The following is a 16,369-nucleotide window of genomic DNA, read 5'->3' as shown; positions in this document are numbered from 1 at the left end:
AGCTTCTACACTAATAGTTTTTCCCGATTGATTACTATCATAGGGAAAAACATTTAGTGAAATCGAAGGCACTAAAAATAAGTCCTAACAAAATGCAATGAATATGTGCATGTCACTATATGCAAAAAGTTTAGTGAAAGACATATACCTTATAAATGCAAAAAGTTTAGTGAAAGACATTTGGTGAAATCGAAGGCACTAAAAATAAGTCCTAATAAAATGCAATGAATATGTGCATGTCACTATATGCAAAAAGTTTAGTGAAAGACATATACCTTATAAATGTATATTTTCATACACATGAATAGATTTTAAAGTCTTGCATTATGATTTCCATATTAATGTCAAAACCTTGCATGATTATTTTCGTATAAATTTCAAATAGCTATGCAAGATGACACATCAAAAACCATTATAGACTCCCAAAAACTAATTAGGTATTGATTGATAACATTACAAAAGACTCATTAGGTATTTATATTTTTGCATCTAATTAATTGTGAATTTCAAATCCAAAAGCCATTTAACAAAACCATAGTCTCCACATACGTAGGAAATCTATTATAAAGCAAAAGGGGAGGCAAAATTACAACCATGGTATGCTTTCAAAACTAGATTGATGACACACCTACGATACATGCATAATTTATATATAGGTTCCACTCATTCTCCAAGAAACTTCAAGATTGCATTCACTTGCATAGGATTCTACATAAAAGCATCAAATAGAAAAAAATCCTTATACATTTGAGAACTACATTCTAAGAGAGTCACCTCTAAGTTCGACAAGATCAGAGGTAAGAATGAACACTAGATACATAGATTAAAATATTTTAATTCCTTAAAGCTATATCAAGAACTTAACTAGGTTGTCACCTATCACATCAAAGAAAATACTATGGTGATTATGATGACCCATGAAAGGCCAACTTTGACCTCCCACTCAGTCCTCCTTCACTACAACTAGCAATGTGAAATCTGTTCAGATTGGTTCTAGAGGCAGAGGCATAATATCTAAGCTTCAATGCTCTAGTTATGCTCAGATACGTCCAAAAAAGAATGTTAGAACCTCCACATTTTGGCCGATTAAGTCTTTAAAAAGGCAAATAAAGCTCCCAATCATGGGTGTTGATAGGAAGGAAAATTGCCAATCACTATTCTACTATCAAACAACATGTAGGGAGAAATTTAGGGTTGTGCGACTCATTACATTACCAAATCCTTTAAATTATGTAACAAAAGAGAGTCCTTTTATCATATAAGTGATTTTGATCCAAGAGATTATAAAAAATTTGTAATTAGGCCTTGTATACTCTAGCTTTCTCCAAACCTACACATTTGAGAACTACATTCTAAGACAGTCACCTCTAAGTCCGACAAGATCAGAGGTAAGAATGAACACTATATACATAGATAAGGGTTTTAAAAAAAGGAATTTAAAATATTTTAATTCCTTAAAGCTATATCAAGAACTTAATTAGTTCGTCACCTATCACATCATAGAAAATATTGTGGTGATTATGATGACCCATGGAAGGCCAACTTTGACCTCCCACGAAGTCCTCCTTCACTGCATCTAGCAATGTGGAATCTGTTCGGACTAGTTCTAGAGGCAGAGGCATATTATATGAACTTTAATGCTCTAGTTATGCTCGAATACGTCCAAAAAAGAATGTTAAATGAAGCTCCTAAACATGGGTGTTGATAGGAAGGAAAATTGCCAATCACTATTCTACTATCAAACAACGTGTAGGGAGAAATTTAGGGTTGTGCGACTCACTACATTACCAAATCCTTTAAATTATGTAACAAAAGAGAGTCCTTGGATCATATAAGAATGATTTTAATCCAATAGATTAAGAAATTTGTAATTAGGCCTTGTATACTCTAGCTTTCTCCAAACCTACTTTTGACCTTTTTATGACCTTCTTTTGTTACCAAAAATGTAGGTCGTTAATTTTTATTTATAATTCTCTTCCAAGGAATAAAATCTAACCATACTGTATTTTTGTGATGAACTGAATTCAAGTTATAAGAAAGAAGATACAAAAGATAGAATATAGAGAGCTTATAAAAATCCCTTAAATATGGTCACTAGGCAAGACATAAAAGTGTCAGGAGAATCAACACCACCCACTGTGGTTATCCATTCATGTTTTATGTACAACCATCGCATGATATCCATTTATGTAGGCTAATTTTAAAATTTACATTCTTCCCATTTTGATTGTCCCACCCAAAATCTTTTTTCATGTGAATAGACAACCATTACAAGAAATATTGATTTTCCCATTCTACTTTTTAGGGGTATTTATGATTCCATTTAAAGGATAGAAATAAGGATGATTCAAATGTGTTTGCTATTGAAAGGAACAACTTTGGTTTCAAGTAGGATAAGCATGTGTGTATGTGGGTGTGTGTGTGTGTGAGAGAGAGAGAACAATAAGGGCAGCTCAAGGATGTGATGACATAAGGGGGGGTGAGGGCCAAAGGAACCTGGTCTGATACGAATTGTTAGAGTGGAGACAAAGGTAGCAGAGGTATTTATGAAGACAAATATTGTAATTCCATTTAAAGGGTAGAAATAAGATGGATTCAAATGTGTTTGCCTATTGAAAGGTACAACTTTGGTTTCATGTAGGATAAGCATGTGTGTGTGTGTGTGTGTGTGTGTGAGAGAGAGAGAGAGAGAGAGAGAGAGAGAGAGAGAGAGAGAGAGAGAGAGAGAGTAATAAGAGCAGCTCGAGGAGGTGATCACATAAGGGTGAGGGCCAAAGGAACCTGGTCTGATACCAATTGTTAGAGTGGAGAAAAAGGTAGCAACACACACACAAATGTAGCAATCATAGAGGGATAGAAAAAACAAAAAGCTCAAAGTATATCTTCTCTACCTAAGAGGATAGCTCAATCTGAGATAATCAAAAAAGTAGCTCAAGGAGGTGATGACATAAGGGTGAGGGCCAAAGAATTTGCTTTGATATCAATTGTTAGAGTGAAGACAAAGGTAGCAACACACACATGGATGCAACAAGCAACGAGGGATAAAGAGAAGCGCGACACTCAAAGTAGATTGATGAGAATGAGTGAAATATAAGTGAAGTGATATGATAAAAAGTCACCTACACTCGAGGGAAAAAGCCTCCTTGTGTGTGTGTGTGTGTGTGTGTGTGTGTGTGAGAGAGAGAGAGAGAGAGAGAGAGAGAGAGAGAGAGAGAGAGATTTTCATTCCCAAATTTAAAGACATTTATTTTATGTCCACAAACTCTACTAATTCCCTTGCAATCCTTTTGAAGATTTTTCCTTACTACATCACTTTAAGATTTCAACCTCATAAAATAACGATATGTTGGGGATTTCTCATTTTAAAAATACAGTTAGAAAACACACATCCCTAACTTCCTACTACCAAGACACCAATCAATATATTAGATCATTCAGTCATACCTGTCTGCTAAGGTAGTAGAAGAGAAATCTTTAATATTAAGAAAATAAGTTATTGCAAAACTCAAATTGAAAATTGGGGCTTCTTCTCCGTGACCTCCTTTGCCACACAATGCTACATTCTAAGTGATCACAAGGAAACAAAAGCCAAGAAGTAATGCCAGATCATCATTATTTTGGGTTGGCCAAGCGAGCGGTGATGGGGGAGTGGTACATGGCATCGTGCCACGTGTCCGATTGGAGGAGGGCCTGACGCAGGAGGCGAGCACATGCATATATGTGTATCATATATGTGTATGTGTGGGTGCACATACATATGCTATGTGCATGTATATCACATGTGTATGTGTGTGTTCTCTTTGTGTATGTGTGTGTTCTCCTTTGTGTGTGTGTGTGTGTGTGTGTGTGTGTGTGTTCTATGTGCATGTGTATGTGTCATAGACACTAACACGTATGGACAACGGTTTAGACTAGTCAACAACTGACTCGTCAAAGGCGGGTCTGAGAGTGGGTCAGACCTGTGCCGAAGGCGGGTTGGGCCTACTCGGGGAAGAGTTTCACAAAGCTGCCACGTGGCAAGAATTTGGAGGTTCGGGAAGGGGGAGAAGGAGGTTTGAGAAGGTTTAGGTAGAATTTGAATTTGGAGGTCTCAAAAGATGTTTGAAGCACAGGTCAAACAATTAGAAGAGTGGCTCGAGGAGGTGATGACATAAGGGTGAGGGTCAAAAGAACTTGCTCTAATATCAATTGTTAGAGTGGAGACAAAGGTAGCAACACACACACGGATGCAGCAAGGAGAGATAGAGAGAAGCACAACACCCAAAGTAGATTAATGAGAATGAGTAAAGTACAAGTGAAGTGATATAATAAAAGGTCACTTACACACTCATAAGAGTGTGTGAAGTACAAGTAAAGTGATATAATAAAAGGTCACTTACACACTCATAAGAGTGTTTATCCTCGAGGAAAAAAGTCTCCTTGTGTGTCTGTGGGTGTGTGTGTGAGTGAGAGAGAGAGAGAGAGAGAGAGAGAGAGAGCAAGGTAATAGATCTTTACATTTCAGGAAAGTGCTAGTGTAGAACATTTTCATTTAAGCCATTTATTTTATGTCCACAAGCTCTACTAATTCCCTTTCAACGATATAAAATAAAGGCAATCCTTAGAAGAGAAATCTTTAATATAAAGAAAATAAAATGATTGCAAACTCAAATCGAACTTTTTCTCCGCGACCTAGCGTTACACCGAGAGGTGGGAGCAGCACAATGCTACATTGAAACATTCTACAAGGAAACAAAAGCCAAGATGTAATGCCAGATCAGCATTGTTTTGGGTTGGCCAAGCGGGCGGCGATGGGGGAGTGGTACATGGTGTCGTGCCACGTGTCCGATTGGAGGAGGGCCTGACGGAGGAGGCGAGCTTTCTCAGGTGTCAAGAAACGCTGCTGGCGCTGCAGACTTATCGTCTTCCCATCCTCCTCCTCCTCCTCCTCCTGCTGCTGCTTTGCTTCTTGTGGTAAAGAAGGTTTATGTTGCTTGTTAGTAGCATGCCGATCGTCTGCCATGGATGAGAGAGCGTGGGTCCAGTTCTGCGTGCCTGGCCCAGACTGGAAGATAGGGGCCCAGCCATATGCCGACTTGGTGCATAGGCTCGCGAATGGGAGCAGGGACGCACTATGGCTAGAAGGAGGAGGAGGGGAGAAGCAAGAGGTGCAGGCGGGTTTCAGAAAAGCTTGGGTCGCCATGGTGCCTTGTGAAGAAGGGAAGGGATGGATACTGACGCAACTGTTTATCTTTGTAATCTGGCGGTGTCGCTTCTTTATTTCCGCCAATAACCGTTGCGCCTTAATTTCCCGACGTGTCACCATTTGGGCCAGCTGGGCGCTCTGACGCAGCTAAACTTATAAATTTAGAGGCTTTTCCCACGCCCTCAATAACGGTGGCAGCTATTTTCCTGTAATTTCTTTTAGAAACTTTTGCGTACGTTGCAATTAACCTGAGAACGTAGAGATGAATATGGAGTATATAAATGGCGTATAAATTCGATTTTGGTGGCCTATTCGGATAACCTGCTTGACAACATGTGTGAAAGGCCTCTTAGAAATATCTACTGGCATGTAGTTCAGTTGGTAGAACGGTTGGGTTCCGCGACGAGGACCCGGGTTCAATGCCTAGGGGCTACACGACAAATGGCACACATAGCATGCACAAATCCACCTTCCCAAAAAAAAGGAAGAAATATCTACTACAAAATGGTCTCGGGCAACACCAATGCTCAAATTTGAAGGTTGCAATGCCTTCAAAGTCATTTTAACCTTCAAGTGAAAGCACCATGATGAATAGGATTTCAATAGAAGGCCACCCGAAGTCAATAGTTCAGTTGGTAGAACGGTTGGGTTCCGCGACGAGGACCCGAGGTCAATGCCTAGGGGCTACACGACAAACGGCACACATAGCATGCACAAATCCACCTTCCCAACAAAAAGGAAGAAATATTTAAATGGTCGCGGGCAACACCAATGCTCAAATTTGAAGGTTGCAATGCCTTCAAAGTCATTTTAACCTTCAAGTGAAAGCACCATGATGAATAGGATTTCAATAGAAGGCCACCCAAAGTTAATATATTATCGACTAGTGGGGCTAGAAAGACTGCTAATAAAGTTGGGGCTTGGGCTAAACAAGGAAGTAAATCATCAAACAACGTAAGTCCTATGTTGTATTCGAATCCTTCTAACCCGCTAGGAGAGGAGGATAGTGGGACCTCTTCTGTTCAGAAATTTAACTGGCAAGTGGATGATGAAGCTTGGAAAGAAATGCGGAAGGAGGGGGATCATTGGGGGAGTGGGGAGGAGGTAGAAATGGTGCCTAAAACTGCTTCAACATGAGTGAGGCATTAAAAATTAGTGGGTGCACGTGGAATGTCAAGGGAATTAAAGATAAAAAGAAGAACACTGCTTTTTGGGGGCAAGTCAAGGAATGGGGTCTGTCCATTTTGGCTGTTCAAGAGCATAAATCATGGGGTCAGGTGATATTTTGAGGAAAGATAGATTTAAGGATTGGGTAGTGATGTATGGGGGTGTGAATGGAGGGTATAGTGGAGTTATGACTATTGTTAAAAGTTGTTTGAAACCTAACATCATAGTTTATCATCCTAATGCTAGAATTTTGGTTGTGGAAATATTACTAGAAGGGGAGAGGGTTTGGGTAATAAATGCCTATGGGGCTCATAATCATAAAGTGAGAAGTGGGATGTGGGAATGGATGGTTAACCTGAATATTCATGGTCATTGCATCCTTATGGGGGACTTTAACATGGTTGAGAAACAAAGGGATATGTGTGGGGGGGAGTACTGTTTTGATGGGACAAGAGAAGATGAAGTGGGAGAGGGTCTGAGAGGGAGAATGCGCTTAAGGGATGGGTGGGAGATGAGATATTGGGGCTTAGATCCTGGGCATACTTATTTTAGTCTACAATATTCCTCCATATTAGATAGGGTCTTTTTCAGTCATCAGGCTGTGTGGGTTCCTCACACTCTCAGAATGGCTGTGGATTCCAATACTGCTTTCTCTGACCATATGCCTCTAAAATGGGGATGGCATATAATGGGTTGGGAAGAAACTAAGGGTAAAAAATTTGTTACTTAAGGATGAACTGTTTATTAGACAGATTGAAGAGGCATTTGAGAGACTCAAGAGGAGAGGAACTATACAAGGATCCTGGAGGATTTTTGCCAATGAAATGCAGGGTATAATTAAAGGGGTTGGGAAATTGAGAGCTGAGGAAAAAAGACAGGAAAGAAAGAGATGGAGTGATCTTCTAGAAACTTTGTAGAAAAAGAGGCAGGTTGGGAAATTAACTGCTGAGGAGACTACTTGGTATTTCAAGTGTCAAGCTGGTTTGAAGAGTGAAGATGAAATGCACCAGGAGTGATACAAATGGAAAACCTTTAATAACAAAAGGAAGCCTAATGAGTATCTTTTTAAACTCATTGAGGGGAAGAGGGGTAAGGAGGTTATGGGTAGGGTTTTGGATAAAAATGGCCAAGAGATAGAGGGAATTAGATTAATAGCCAAAAAATGGGAAGAGTTTTTATGCTCAACTCTCAATCTCAAAGAGGATTATTCAGCAAGAAGATTTCAAACTGAGGCCAAATTGCTAGAACAAATTAGCAAATTGCATCCTCATAGGGCTAAGTGGCTGGAGAGAAATATTGAAATAGATGAATGCTGGGATGCCCTTCTAAGGTTGGGAAGAGAGAAATCACCTGGGTGGGATGGACTATCTGTAGAGTTGTTCATTGCCTTCTAGCCATCATTAAAGGAATTTGTATGGAAAATTTCCAAAGAAGCATTCAAGTCAAACAATTTGGATAAGGATCTGAAGAAAGGGTTGGTGAAACTCATTCCTAAACAAAATGCATGTGATAGATTTAACCATTGGAGGCCCAATTACACTGTTGACAGTTATATACAAAATTCTAGCCAAAATCATTGCCATCAGGATCACTCCTGCTCTATAAGAGGTCATATCTAAGAAACAACATGGTTTTATCAAGGGAAGGTCTATATATGACAATATCTATGCTGCCATATTGGGGAGAGATTTGGCTCTGAGAATAAAGTAGAAATGCATCCTTCTACAAGTTGATTTGGAGAAGGCTTATATGACAGGGTACACTGGTCATTTGTGGATAGAGCAATGGAAAAACTGGGTTTGGAATTCAGAATGGCCTCTTGCATATACACCCTTACTTTGGGAGGAAATTCTAAGTTGATGCTGAATGGGAGGGTGGTAGGGGGATTTGAAGTAAACATGCCAATTAGACAGGGTTGTCCCCTTGCTCCTCTATTATTTGCTATTGCTTCTCATCCTTTGATTGTGGCTATAGAAGGTAATTGGGCTAAAGGTGAGTAATGTGGAACAATTGGTTATTCAATGCTTTGCAGATGATTCCTTACTCTTTTTGAGGGTTGATAATGATAATGTCAGATTGGCTTTAAGCATCATTCAGGAGTTTGTTGATGCCACTGGATCCAAATGTAATATACATAAATCTAAATTACTAAGCCTCTATGAGGATGATGATTTTGATTTAGAAAGATGGGGGTGTGAGGTCATTAAGAGGGGACAAATTGTTAGATATTTAGGGGTCCCCTTTGGGGTTGAGGTTACCAACAAGAAATTAACTGATTGGGCATTAGACAGATTCTATTTGAGACTAAAGAAATGGGAAGGCATCAGAGTCCGTTTCCATGATAGGGAGGTTATATGTAACACAATGTTGAATGCTTACATTATGTTTTTATGCCCAGTATTGGATTTTGGAAAAGGTCATTGGCCTCTAGAGGATTGTAAGGCCTATAAGAGACTTTGTATGGAGAAATGTTGGTTCCAACAAAAAGGCTTTAGCCTGGCTTGCCTGGGAGGACAAACTTAGCCTGCCTAGATGTGAAGGAGGCATTGGTATTCTTCATCTTCCCTCTCTCACAATTGCCAGTTGGCACTTCTTTTATGCCTTCAGCAAAAGGAGATTTGGACAAGGATACTAAAAGAGCTAGTGGATTGTTCAGTCATCTATTTTGAAGGTAATTGGCAAGGCCTAGGATGGAAGGATAAAATTTTATTTCATGCTCCTCTTAAGATTATGGGGTCTTCATTTTGCAGAATGCTTTGCACCAAATGGAAAGAGGTTTTGGAACTTATGGTTTGGAATGAGTATGGTAGGCCTTGAAGAAATTCTCTGTTGTGTCTAGGGATCTGGTGGACTCGTAAGTTTAATCATCATTTAGCTCTACAAGATCCTGGAATAGGCGAAATCCTAAACAATAAAGGTTTGAGAAGGTTTTCGGATTACTGGGATTTGGCTTCAGTTGGGTGGAAGGAGCCTGAGTAGCTAGAAGTGGAACTTGGTTTGTCTTATAGGGAAGGGCAACTTGTTAGACATGTATTGGATGAGGTACATAAGGGATGGACCTCCACAACTGTGGATGAGTCTTGTTGGATAAAGCACTAGGTCTGGTGTAATGGGTCTAAAGTGGATAGTGGATCAACTAAGGCTCTGCATTGAGAAAGAGTGAAGATAATGTTATTTGTTGTAATAAAATTTGGAGAGTGAGCAGGAGTTGCTGGAGAATGAAATGGAAGGCAATATGGGAGATTGAAATTCCTACAAAATCTCAGGTCTTTCTATGGAGAGTGTGCATGGGAGCCTTGCCTATTAGATCTAAGTTGGTACAGAGGAATTTTACCAGTGGTTGCTATCCTAGATGCAGAATTGCTTTGGAAGATGGAAAGCATGCCTTTTGGGATTGCCCTGCCATTAGGAGTACTTGGACCAAGATTGGAAACTAGGTTCATAGTAACTTAGGGGTACAAGGTCAATGGGGGGACTAGTTATTAGGAAGATGGACAACCAATGCTGGACATGTTGATCTAATTTTTAACATAATCACGTTTTTTGCTTGTGGGAGATCTAGAATTCTAGGAATTGTATTGTATTTCAAAAGGCTTGTGACATAGGAATTGATGTAACAGGGTTGATGCATAAGTGTATATGTATGTGCTGGTCCATATGTTTGGTTAACAAATTGAATATGGTGGGTTTAGTTCAGATGATTCAGGCCCTGCAAAACAGCCATCATTTGATCCTTTCCTTTGGGAGAGACCTTCACTCATACTGGGCTTTGCCTAACTGTTTGGTGTATTTGCTTTTAGGGTCTCTCAAAGGTGAAGTTGAACTTCAAACCAATCAAGTATGGACCAAAGACTAAGAGATGGTACAAGAAGGTGAAGCAGATAAACTACACTTTTGTTGCCTTTATTGAGAATCCAGCTGGCACCAAACTACAGTAAAAATTTAGTCCAACAAAGGGGATGTGCCGGAAAAACAGGCATCTAGAGGATGCACCACTAAAGCTATGGTTGAAGCCTGTATTCAGCTTGGATATCAGATATCTTCGAAGAAATCTTCCTTTGTACTTGAGGATGATAAATGGGATCTGATCTCTGTAGTTTGCTTAATAGGGCTTGAATGATAAATTAGCTATTTTAATGTTAATAAGATGTAATGTTTTTTGATTAATACATACATACATACACACACACACACGCGCGCGCACACACACGCACACACACACATATTGGTCCCAAAAAAAAATCCACGAACTTGATTATAATTTTAAAAATGACCACCTCACGGGAAGCCTTAATCAGTGCTAGAAAAAAACAATCCTTTAGTGTATTTTGCACTAGTTAAAAAACAAAAAAAAACCGATTGAATTTACTCATCTTTACAAAAATTGATAAATTTTATAGGTTTTTAGTTATAAAAATCAGTTAATAAAGAGGTTTTGAATAGGGAAAACTGATTGTACTCCAACTTGTCTTTTTTCTCACTGGCATGGAAAAAAAGTTTTTTTTTGGGGGCTTGGCTTGAAATTTGAAAGTACAATACTCACACACACTAGATGCCATCGCTCGCACATGGAGATATTTGAACCCAAGGGACTCTCAAATTCCTGAAAACATTCCATCGAGGAACCACAACATCGTCCTTGCAGAGACAAAAGATTGTAGGAAAATTGGCCCACACCAAGTGTAGGCCTCCAAGGCTATCGAAGGCCTCCAAGGCTATCGAAGGCCTCCATGCTCCCCACTTCGTCAGATATCCCATGAATCCTTGCATGTTAATCCCATGTTTGATTAACAAATATGCTCCTCCATTTGTGGACATTAATAAGTGTCATGCAAAGGCACTATAAAAGTTGTACATTATGAGATACTGACTACCCAAGACCTTAGTTTAGTAAGTTTTGGACGCCCAAGTGTGAATAAGGGCCAGTTCTATATAAGGTATTTTCTTATAATTAATGGACACAATCCCCTTTGTGCTATGAGAGCTCTTGTCTTGTCTTGTGAGAGAGTGAGAGAGTGTACACTAGTGCATGTGCCTTCTCTATACATGCTTGTGTAGAGGAGTGAGAGAGAGATTTCCTTGTGTGGTGGTGTGAGCGACTCTACGGTGACAGCGTGGAGGTGGAGGTTGGAGGATTGGAGCTTTCCAAAGTGAGCTTGGAGACCTCAAAGGACACGAGCTTGGAGCATTGGTAAGTTCCCACCAACAATGGTTATTGTTTATTGCTTCATCCAATGGTGAATGTTAGAGTTCTCTCCTTGGAGGTGTGGTAGCCCATAACATTTTTGGCGCCACTGTGGGGAACCACCATTGTTTCTTCCGTTCTCCTTGAGTTTCAACTCCTAGTATACAAGTTTCATCATTGTCTTTGCATTCAGGAAGTGCATTGTGTAAAGAATGAATGGATAAGGTTTGAGTAGAAGTGAAGATTTATTAGAAATTGTTTGTTTTTGGTGTGTGGGTGAGTACTTGGGTGATCCTAGAGGAAAGCTACACCGTTTTTCTTTTGATTTTGATGTTAGAATCACCAAACTTGCTGGTGTGAACGAGCAGGTGTGATACTTTATTTTTTTGTTTTTTCAAAAAATCCACAAAAATCATAAAAATAAGGAGCCATTGGTTGTGCTTTGCACTTACATTACACTCCTTTGGAGCATCTGGATAGGTAACTTACACACAATCTTCACTCTGTCCAACGCGGGAGCTTAACATGTGAGTGTGCAGAAAATAGTTCACGCGACGTGAACCATTCCTTGCTATCTCACGGTGTGAACCGCTTTCACAATCAACGTCACAATTGGCGGGATTACTTTGCTAAAAATAGGGTACCTTATCTTGACACCTATGACATAACGGATACTACGGAATCTTATCCCGTGAATTAGCAGAGAATACTTCATGACGTGAATTGTCTACCTTTTCATGGTGTGAACCATTTTTTATTTCACGACGTGAAACACCTGCCTTTTCATGTTGTGAACTATACAACACTTCACGGCGTGAACTATTCAACACTTCACGACGTGGTTTCACGGCATGAATTATTACTAAGCGAATCAAATTCACGAACCAAGGATTGTCAGAATAAATTTAGGAAAGTGCTTCTGTTACGCAAATTGAGGCTAACTAACTCAGATCAGGTCAATGCGGACCTGAATTTTGAAGTGACTTTTGAACACGTGAAAGTGTTGAAATAGTTCACGACATGAACCATTCCCTGCTATCTCACGGCTTGAACTGCTACCTGCAGTCTCATAGCCTAAAAATTCAGATCGACAAAACCATTTAAAAATTCATTTGGGGTAGTGAATTAGCTTATCAAATTATATTCTCATGCACTTGAGGTCTAGTAAACTCATTGAAGACGACCTTACTCCTGAGATGATAGTGCATCAAACCACCCAGGATCTTTCTATCAAAAGAGTGTTGGCCACTTTGCGAGCACTCAATTGAGTGTTTCGGCTCAGAGAAATCTAACCACCATTGATACAAGTAGTGAAGAGTCCATGGAAGAAGGGATATAATTCGCTGGGATTGGAGAGGAAGATAAACCATCTTCCCCTACAAGATCCAATGGTATCTTTGACATAGCCGGGGGATTTTTTGGTCTCCAATCCAACAATGATGATGAAGCGCAATCTGCGGGTATAGGCATGTCAACCAATTCTGAACAAGCTCCAAGACCGGAAGCAACACCTGTGGATGAGGGTACTCCGAGCAACACTTGTGGTTTAGAGTAATTAGAGAGGGAAAGCTAGTACATCACTTAGCGGCCATGTGGCCATTTGTAATGTACTTTTTGGTAATATATCTTCTAATACGACAAAGAGAGAGAGAGAGAGAGTACTAGAGAGAGAGTGTTGCGACTCTCTTCACCTCTCTCTATTTCTATCAAATTGCCTAATTCTCTCTCTACTATCTCTCTGCAGTAACACACACACACACACTCTCTCTCCATATAACTATCTCTCTCTAACTCTCTCAATCTCTCTTACTCTCTCTAATTGTCTATTTCTCTCGACTTGGACAACTCTCTCTCTCTCTCTCTCTTCTCTCTTTAACACTTACTCTCTGTGTCTCTAACTTTCTTTCTGTAATTCTCTCTTTTTAACTCTCTCTCTCTCTCTCTCTCTCTCTCTCTCTCTCTCTCTCCCCCCTTAACTTTTTCAATCTCTCTTACTCCCTCTAGCTCTCGCTATTTCACTTAAACTGACTAACTCTCTCTTTTTCTCTCTCTAAAACTCACTGTTTCTCTCTAACCTACTCCTTTTACCTCTCTCTCTCTCTCTCTCTCTCTCTCTTTTAACTCTCCATAACTCTCTATTTACCTCACTCTCACTCAATGTCTCTCCCCCCCCCCCTCTCTCTCTCTTTAACTCTCTTATACTCTCATACTCTCTAAAACCCTCTCTATTTCTCTCGAATTAGCCAACTCTCTCTAATACACACAGACTCTCTTGCTCTGTAGCACTCATACACTCTCTCTATCTTTCTAACATTCTCTCTCTAGCTTACTCTATTTACCTTTCTCTAACTATCTCCCTCTTCTCTAACTCTCTCTCTTTAACCATCTCAATCTTTCTTACTTTCTCTTGCTCTCTCTATTCCTCTCGAATTGACCAACTCTCTCTCTCTCTCTCTCTCTCTCTCTCTCTCTCTCTCTCTCTCTCTCTCTCTCTCTCTCTCTAACACCATACACCTTCTCTCTCTACCTCACTCTCAATCACCCTCTCTCTCTCTCTCTCTCTCTCTCTCTCTCTCTCTCTCTAGCTCGCTCTTTTCCTCTTGAATTGGCCGACTCTCTCTCTCTCACTCTCTCTAACACTCACTTTCTCTCTCTCTCTCTCTCTCTCTCTCTCTCACTTTGTTAGTCTCCTCTAACTCAATTTTTTCTCTTTGTCTAACTACTCTATCTTTTTAACTCTTTGTAATTCTCTCTCCATCTCACTCTCACTCACTCTCTGTCTCTCTTCAACCCTCTTAAGCTCTCTTACTCTCTTTACCTCTCTCTATTTTTCTCAAATTGGCCAACTCTCTCTCTAACACACACACACACACACACACACACACACTATCTCTATGTATAACTCCCTCTCTCTCTAACTCTTTCAATCTCCTTTAACTCTTTCATTGTCTCTTCCTGTCTCTAATTGTCTCTATTTCTCTCGACCTAGCCATACACACACACTCTCTCTCTCTCTCTCTCTCTCTCTCTCTAACACTCACTCTGTATCTCTAATTTTATCTCTCTAATTCTCTCTTTCTAACTCTTTCTTTCTCTCCTTATCTCTCCCTCATTATTGCCTTAGTTTCCATGAGGACAGCTTGTCCTTCTTGTATCTTTGCAGCAGTCATCAGCGACGTCGGTTGCTCTGTTTTAGGAGTGTCAATTGCATTCTCTATTCGGGTTCTGGTTCTGGGAGAGGCCTACTAGCCACATGGTTCAGTACATGTGTCATTAGGTATGGGTTGCAAATCTTTGATTGATGGGCCTTAAGGTAGTTCTCCATCTCCTTGTGGGTGTAATATGCCCAATCCTCCTCCTTTTCTTCATGCACCTTTGTGATTCGGTTTAGTGGCACCCTATTATACCTGTCCACCACTGGCTTCACTTACATATGATTAATGACATCGCCTTGTATGCCTTTTCTATGACTTCATCCCTGATGTTCTCGTATTCAACTCCATTAGAGTTGCAAGAGCTTTTCTTCAACATGGCATATAGGGGCATCTTGTCAAAGGTGTGTGTATGTATCTTGACTGGTGGTGGGAGATGCAGAGCCTCACGTATTAACTCTTCTGTAATCAATACTTGCTCTGTGGTGCCATCTGCTTTTGTTACTATCCCCCTCTTGGTGGCTTTGTCATACGTGTTAAGATATCGAGCTCAACTAGTGCTATGACGGACATTGATGACCCGCCTGGGTGATAGCTTCCGCATCTACACCACTAGCATTGTTGGTGAGATTATGGGTCTGATTCTAAAATGGCATTCGATCTAGGTTCCTTTTCTTTAAGGTGCATGAAAGATTGAAGAGCTTTACTTAAGATTGCAAACGTAGTAGTATTAGAGGGATTGCTAGATGAAGCCATGACAAGGGAGGTTACAAAGAGCCTATTGCAATATGAAGATATAAGGGGACATAGTCTATTGGCCTGTAGGAACTCTGCAGCAAGCATAAAAGCCGATTCCACAAGTACGTCCCTGAAAACATTTCATCGAGGAACCACAACATCATCCTGCGAAGACACAGATATGTAGGAAAATTGGCCCACACCAAGCGCAAGCCTCCAAGGCTATTGAAGGCATCCATGCTCCCCACTTCGTCAGATATCCCATGAATCATTGCATGTTAATCCCATGTTGGATTAACAAATATGCTCCTCCATTTGAGGACATTAATAAGTTTCATGCAAAGGCACTATAAAAGTTGTACATTATGAGATACTAGCCACCCAAGACCTTAGTTAGTAAGTTTTGGGCGCCCAAGTGTGAATAAGGGCCAGTTCTATATAAGGTATTTTCTTATGATGAATGGACACAATCCCCCTTTGTGCTATGACAGCTCTTGTCTTGTCTTGTGAGAGAGTGAGAGAGTGTATACTAGTGCATGTGCCTTCTCTCTGTACATGCTTGTGTAGAGAAGTGAGAGAGAGATTGCTTTGTGTGGTGGTGTGAGCGACTCTACGGTGACAGCGTGGAGGTGGAGCTTGAAGGATTGGAGATTTTCGAAGTGAGCTTGGAGACCTCAAAGGACATGAGCTTGGAGCATTGGTAAGTTCCCAACAATGGTTATTGTCTATTGCTTCATCCAATGGTGAATGTTAGAGTTCTCTCCTTAGAGGTGTGGTAGCCCATAACATTTAGGAAGTGCATTTATAAAGAATAAATGGATAAGGTTTGAGTGGAAGTGAAGATTTGTTAGAAATTGTTTGTTTTTGGTGTGTGGGTGAGTACTTGGGTGATCCTAGAGGAAATTTGCACCATTTTTCTTTTAATTTTGATGTTAGTATCAC

Source organism: Cibotium barometz, chromosome 35, assembly GCF_041138505.1.
Source record: "Cibotium barometz isolate CiBa-2024 chromosome 35, ASM4113850v1, whole genome shotgun sequence".
Taxonomy (NCBI): domain Eukaryota; kingdom Viridiplantae; phylum Streptophyta; class Polypodiopsida; order Cyatheales; family Cibotiaceae; genus Cibotium; species Cibotium barometz.
The sequence above is the reverse complement of the archived record's forward strand: the minus strand, read 5'-3'. Positions refer to the sequence as shown.